Consider the following 7826-nt stretch of genomic DNA (forward strand, 5'->3'; position numbering starts at 1 on the left):
TGTTTCCTAGTGCTCTGCTTGTGGGGTTCGTCATCGTCCTCACTTGGTGTGTCGAGCCCCTTGTGTTCGGCGTTGAGTTTGCCGGCTTGCTTGAAAACCCAACAATCTCTGTGGGTATGGTTCGCAGGCTTCCCGGGAGTACTGTGTATTTGACATATCTTGTTCAAGATTTTATTTAAGTTGGATAGCTCGTCCCTGTTATCCTTGAGGGCCGGCTTTCTCTGATTCTGTCGCGAGCTTTTGAATCCGGCATTGACCGCCGTGCTCTTTGGGCTGTTTCCCTTATTCCGGCGCTGGTCCTTGTTTCGTTGGGGTTTTCCGTTTCCATCGCTAACTTCAAATGTACTTGGGTCGCTGGTGCTACATCTTGCCAACCAGCTGTCCTCTCCTGCGCAAAAGCGGGTCATGAGGCTTGTTAATGCGGCCATTGTTCTTGGCTTTTCTTGACCGAGGTGTCTGGCGAGCCATTCGTCTCGAACGTTATGCTTAAAAGCTACTAGGGCTTCGGCGTCCGGATAGTCGACTATCTGATTCTTTTTAGTAAGAAATATGTTCCAGAATTTCCGGGCTGACTCTCCGGGCTATTGAGTTATGTGACTGAGATCATCTGCATCCGAAGGGCACACATAGGTCCCTTGAAAATTTGCCCGGAAAGCATCCTCAAGCTCTTCCCAACTTCCAATGGTGTTTTCGGGAAGGCTTTTGAGCCAATGTCGGGCTGGCCCTTTAAGCTTGAGGGGTAAGTATTTTATGGCATGGAGGTCATCTCCTCTAGCCATGTGTATGTGGAGGATATAATCCTCGATCCAGACCCCAGGGTCTGTTGTTCCGTCGTACGCCTCTATGTTTACGGGATTGAATCCCGCTGGAAATTCATGCTCCAGCACCTCATCGGTGAAACATAGGGGGTGTGCGGCACCCCTGTATTTGGGTGTGCCGTGATGTTCGGATATTTTTTGTGTTGCATTGCTTACTAGAGCTTGCTTTCTTAGCCCGTAGATAGATCTGTCTAGGCTGTCTTTTTCATGCGGATCCTTTGGTGGATCGCGTGCCGGCTTGTGTGCGGCGCCGCTTGCCGCTCCATGCTGGCCATGCGGTCGTCTATCCGACCGGGTGGCTTTCCTATTTTTTGACTGCGGGGGCTCTAAGGCCTCCTCGTCAAATTCAGGCAGTAGCTTTCGCTTTGGATAGCTTTTTGTGCGGCGACTGCCGCCATATTTGTCTGCGGTGTTGCGTACTTTGCTCCATCTGATTCTGAGTGCATCTTCCGCAGTTTTGAGCTTCCGCTTCTGCTTTTTCAGGCTATGCGCAGTGGCGACGAGCCTTTTGTGGAGGTTCTTCTGCTCCATGAGTTTATCCGGCGTAAGGTCGTCCGGACTGTTGTTTTCGCCGGGGACGGGGTGTTCGGTTTGTTTATCCAAGTTGCCCTGTTCGGACGTTTGCTCGAAGGCATGTTTGTCATTCGCCGGCTCGTCCTGCTCTATGGCTGGGTCTGTATGGCTGCTGTCTTTGTCGAGGCGGGGCTTGGAGCGGCGCTTACGCCGCCGCTTTGATTGCTTTTTGAGTGAACGATCCCTCGTTGCATCCCTGTGTTCCTCGTCGTCGCTTCCTTTGGGTGTGTCCACCATGTATACATCATGAGATGAGATGGCTGTCCAGTGCCTTATAGGTGTTGGTTCATGTTCATCTCCTACATCGTCGTCCATACCGTCGATGTCTTCGGAGTCGAAGTCGAGCACGTCGTTTAAATTATCAACAGTGGCTAAGAAGTGGGTGGTGGGTGGGCATCGAATTTCTTTGTCGTCCACATCCCAATCCTGCCGGTCATAGTCCGGCCAGGACTCACCTGACAAAGAGAGAGACCTGAGTGAATTCAGAATGTCGCCGAAGGGCGAGTGCTGAAAGATGTCTGCGGCGGTGAACTCCATGATCGGCGCCCAATCGGATTCGATCGGTAGGGGCACGGAGGGCTCGGAGTCCGGAGAGGAGTCCGGCACCTTGGAGTCACGGGCTTCGCAGAGGACAAGGCTGGTGTTCAGCTTGATCGCCGTAGATATTGCAGCCCCCGAGGCGGTGTCTAACCACCCATCCTCGATTGGTGTGATCGGCTCCGAGCTAGGGGTCGGAGCGGACACAGGTGCGGCCTCCAGGGCACTGTTCGGCGGCAGAGCTAGATCATGCCCATCGTGACAGTGCGGCGCGCTCGGCTGTGGCTCAAATCCGTCGAAGATCAAGTCTCCGCGGATGTCGGCCGTGTAGTTCAAACTTCCAAATCTGACCTGATGGCCAGGGGCGTAGCTTTCGATCTGCTCTAGATGACCAAGCGAATTGGCCCGCAGTGCAAAGCCGCCGAATACGAAGATCTATCCGGGGAGAAAAGTCTCACCCTGGATCGCATCGCTGTTGATGATCGGAGAAGCCATCGGGCCTAAAAGTGATGACACAGAGGAACTCTCAATGAAAGCACCAATGTCGGTGTCAAAACCGGCGGATCTCGTGTAGGGGGTCCCGAACTGTGCGTCTAGGCCGGATGGTAACAGGAGGCAGGGGACACAATGTTTTACCCAGGTTCGGTCCCTCTTAATGGAGGTAAAACCCTACGTCCTGCTTGATTGATATTGATGATATGGGTAGTACAAGAGTAGATCTACCATGAGATCAAAGAGGCTAAACCCTAGAAGCTAGCCTATGGTATGATTGTTCGTACAGACTAAAACCCTCCGGTTTATATAGACACCGGAGAGGGCTAGGGTTACACGGATTCGGTTACAATGGTAGGAGATCTACATATTTGTATCGCCAAGCTTGCCTTCCACGCCAAGGAAAGTCCCTTCCGGACACGAGATGAAGTCTTCAATCTTGTATCTTCATAGTCCAGGAGTCCGGCCGAAGGTATAGTCCGACTATCCGGACACCCCCTAATCCAGGACTCCCTCACTTATTGCAAAAATCTAGAAGTTATCAAAGCAAAGTATTACGTGCATGCTCCTAGGGGGATAGATTGGTAGGAAAAGACCATCGCTCTTCCCCGACCGCCACTCATAAGGAAGACCATCGCATAATTTTTAATGTAATTCTTCTTAATTGTGGTATGAATATTCCGATCTGAAAGATTCAAGACAAAAGTTCATATTGACATAAAAAATAATAATACTTCAATTATACTAACTAAGTAATTATGTCTTCTCAAAATAACATGGCCAAAGAAAGTTATCCCTACAAAATCATATAGTCTGGCTATGCTCCATCTTCACCACACAAAATATTTAAATCATGCACAACCCCGATGACAAGCCAAGCAATTGTTTCATACTTTTGACATTCTCAAAACTTTTTCAATTTTCACGCAATACATGAGCGTGAGCCATGGACATAGCACTATAGGTGGAATAGAGTGGTGGTTGTGGAGAAGACAAAAGGGAGAAGATAGTCTCACATCAACTAAGCGTATCAACGGGCTATGGAGATGCCCATCAATAGATATCAATGTGAGTGAGTAGGGATTGCCATGCAACGGATGCACTAGAGCTATAAGTATATGAAAGCTCAAAAAGAAACTAAGTGGGTGTGCATCCAACTTGCTTGCTCATGAAGACCTAGGGCATTTTGAGGAAGCCCATCATTGGAATATACAGGCCAAGTTCTATAATGAAAAATTCCCACTAGTATATGAAAGTGATAACATCAGAGACTCTCTACTATGAAGATCATGGTGCTACTTTGAAGCACAAGTGTGGTGAAAGGATAGTAGCATTGCCCTTTCTCTCTTTTTCTCACATTTTTTTATTTGGGCCTTTTTTTATGGCCTCTTTTCTTTTTTTATTTTTATTTTTCGTCCGGAGTCTCATCCCAACTTGTGGGGGAATCATAGTCTCCATCATCCTTTCCTCACTAGGACAATGCTCTAATAATGATGAACATCACACTTTTATTTTTCTTACAACTCAACAATTACAACTCGATTCTTAGACCAAAATATGACTCTATATGAATGCCTCCGGCGGTGTACCGGGACATGCAATGATGCACGAGTGGCATGTACGAAAGAATTATGAACGGTGGCTTTGCCACAAATACGATGTTGACTACAGGATCATGCTAAGCAATATGATAATGATGGAGTGTGTCATAATAATCGGAATGGTGGCAAGTTGCATGGCAATATATCTCGGAATGGCTATGGAAATGCCATAATAGGTAGGTATGGTGGCTGTTTTGAGGAAGGTATATGGTAGGTGTATGCTACCGGCGAAAGGTGTGCGATATTAGAGAGGCTAGCAAAGGTGGAAGGGTGAGAGTGCGTATAATCCATGGACTCAACATTAGTCATAAAGAACTCATATAATTATTGCAAAAATCTACAAGTTATCAAAGCAAAGTATTACGCGCATGCTCCTAGGGGGATAGGTTGGTAGGAAAAGACCATCGCTCGTCCCCGACCGCCACTCATAAGGAAGACAATCAAAAAATAAACCATGCTCCGACTTCATCACATAACGGTTCACCATACGTGCATGCTACGGGAATCACAAACCTCAACAAAAGTATTTCTCAAATTCACAACTACTCAACTAGCACAACTTTAATATCACCATCTTCATATCTCAAAACAATTATCAAGTATCAAACTTGTCATAGTATTCAACACACTCATAAGAAAGTTTTATTATTAATCTTGTATACCAAGCATATTAGGATTGTAAGCAAATTACCATGCTATTTAAGTCTCTCAAAAATAATCTAAGTGAAGCATGAGAGGTCAATAGTTTCTATAAAACAAATCCACCAGCGTGCTCTAAAACATATAAGTGAAGTACTAGAGCAAAATTATATAACTCAAAAGATATAAGCGAAGCACATAGAGTATTCTAACAAATTCCAAATTATGTATGGCTCTCTCAAAAGGTGTGTACAGCAAGGATAATTGTGGTAAACTAAAAAATAAAGACTCAAATAATACAAGACGCTCCAAGCAAAACACATATCATGTGGAGAATAAAAATATAGCTCCAAGTAAAGTTACCGATAGAAGTAGACGAAAGAGGGGATGCCTTCCGGGGAATCCCCAAGCTTTGGCTTTTAGGTGTCCTTAGATTATATTGGGGGTGCCATGGTCATCCCCAAGCTTAGGCTCTTGCCACTCCTTGTTCCATAATCCATCAAATCTTTACCCAAAACTTGAAAACTTCACAACACAAAACTTAAAGTAGAAAATCTCGTGAGCTCCGTTAGCGAAAGAAAACAAAAGACCACTTCAAGGTACTGTAATGAACTCATTATTTATTTATATTGGTGTTATACCTACAGTATTACAACTTCTCTATGGTTTATAAACTATTTTACTAGCCATAGATTCATCAAAATAAGCAAACAACACACGAAAAACAGAATCTGTCAAAAACAGAACAGTCTGTAGTAATCTGTAGCTAGAGCAAGATATGGAACCCAAAAATTCTAAAATAAATTGCTGGACGTGAGGAATTTATCTATTAATCATCTGAAAAAAGAATTATCTAAATTTCACTTTCCAAATAAAAATGGCAGCAGTTCTCGTGAGCGCTAAAGTTTCTGTTTTTTACAGCAAGTTCAACAAGATTTTCCCCAAGTCTTCCCAACGGTTCTACTTGGCACAAACACTAATTAAACACAAAAAACACAACCAAAACAGAGGCTAGATAATTTATGTATTACTAAACGGGAGCAAAAAGAAAGGAATAAAAAATAAAATTGGGTTGCCTCCCAACAAGCGCTATCGTTTTACGCCCCTAGCTAGGCATAACAAGCAAGAATAGATCTAGGTATTGCCATAATAGTAAGATAGATTATTAAAAATCATCTCATATTCTCTATGTTCAGTGGCAAGTTTTCTTTGAGGCAAGCAAAAGTAATCAAAAGGGCTCAGTTTAATGGGACAAAAGTCCCCAAGATCAACCTTGGGAGGTATAGGTTCCTCCTTTGGTCCTTCATATTGCACAACCAATTCATCATTATAAGCATTCTTTTGACAGAACTTTGTGAGCCTATATTCAAGAGAATATCCTAATTCATTATCTCGAATAGCCAAATCATCATTAAGTTCAGAAATTCTGTCAACTAAAACATCGGTAGGACCCTTTTTCTAAGATTTTCATTGAAAGCAACATAATCTAGAGATTGAAAACGCATTATTTCTTCTTGATCAAAGAGGATAGCCTCTATGGGAGGACGGCAAGCGTCCACCCTATAATGTGCAAAGATTTCTTTGTCCTCTTTTATTATGAATCTAAACTCGTGAGCCAAAAAGATAGTAGCGGCATGCCTAACAGAAGAATGCTCAATATTAGAAAACTCCAGAAAAATCCTTTGTATGGAAGGATGTAAGTGCATGAATTGTCTTTCAAGTTCAACTACAAGCATGGCAATAGCGTCCGCAAGGCTACTATTTCTATGAAGGATAGAACTACCCATAGAAGGTAAAGCATCGGCACAAGTAAAGAAATCTTGAATAACTCCTTTTCCAATAATATTACCACTACCACCACGGAATCTTTTTATATGTGAGATAGTGGGTTCTTTAGTAGGAGCATCCGAATTATTATCAACTATAGTTTCCCCAAAAGAGGCAGAAGGTAAAGGACTAGCCATAACGACGAGCAAACAAACTAACACACAAGCAAACAAAGAGGCAAACGGGAAAAAGAGGCAAATAGAGAAAGAGAGGGAGGATAGAGAGAGAGGGCGAATAAAACGGCAAGGGTGAAGTGGGGGGAGAGGAAAACGAGAGGCAAATGGAAAATAATGTAATGCGGGAGATAAGGGTATGTGATGGGTACTTGGTATGTTGACTTTTGCGAAGACCTCGTCGGCAACGGCGCCAGAAATCCTTCTTGCTACCACTTTTAGCACTGCGTTGGTTTTCCCCAAAGAGGAAGGGATGATGCAGCAAAGTAGCGTAAGTATTTCCCTCAGTTTTTGAGAACCAAGGTATCAATCCAGTAGGAGGTTACGCGCAAGTCCCTCATACCTGCACAAAACAAATAAATCCTCGCAACCAACGCAAATAGGGGTTGTCAATCCCTATGAGGCCACTTACGAGAGTGAGATCTGATAGATATGATAAAGATAATATTTTTGGTATTTTTATTATAAAGATGCAAAGTAAAATAAAGGCAAAGTAAATAGCAAAGTAGTAGGAGAACAATATGATGAAGATAGACCCGGGGGCCATAGTTTCACTAGTGGCTTCTCTCGAGAGCATTAGTATTCTACGGTGGGTGAACAAATTACTGTTGAGCAATTGACAGAATTGAGCATAATTATGAGAATATCTAGGCATGATCATGTACATAGGCATCACGTCCGAGACAAATAGACCGACTCCTGCCTGCATCTACTACTATTACTCCACTCATCGACCGCTATCCAGCATGCATCTAGAGTATTAAGTTAAAAACAGAGTAACGCCTTAAGAAAGATGACATGATGTAGAGGGATAGACTCATGCAATATGAAGAAAACCCCATCTTGTTATCCTCGATGGCAACAATACAATACAATACATGCCTTGCTGCCCTTACTGTCACCGGGAAAGGACACCGCAAGATTGAACCAAAAGCTAAGCACTTCTCCCATTGCAAGAAAGATCAATCTAGTAGGCCAAACCAAACTGATAATTCGAAGAGACTTGCAAAGATAAGCAATCATACATAAAAGAATTCAGAGAAGATTCAAATAATATTCATAGATAGACTTGATCATAAACCCACAATTCATCGGTCTCAACAAACACACCGCAAAAAGAAGATTACATCGAATAGATCTCCACGAGAGAGGGGGAGAACATTGTA

This window comes from Triticum urartu, chromosome 1A, assembly GCF_056163025.1.
Source record: "Triticum urartu cultivar PI428250 chromosome 1A, HENAU_Tu73, whole genome shotgun sequence".
Classification (NCBI taxonomy): Eukaryota; Viridiplantae; Streptophyta; class Magnoliopsida; order Poales; family Poaceae; genus Triticum; species Triticum urartu.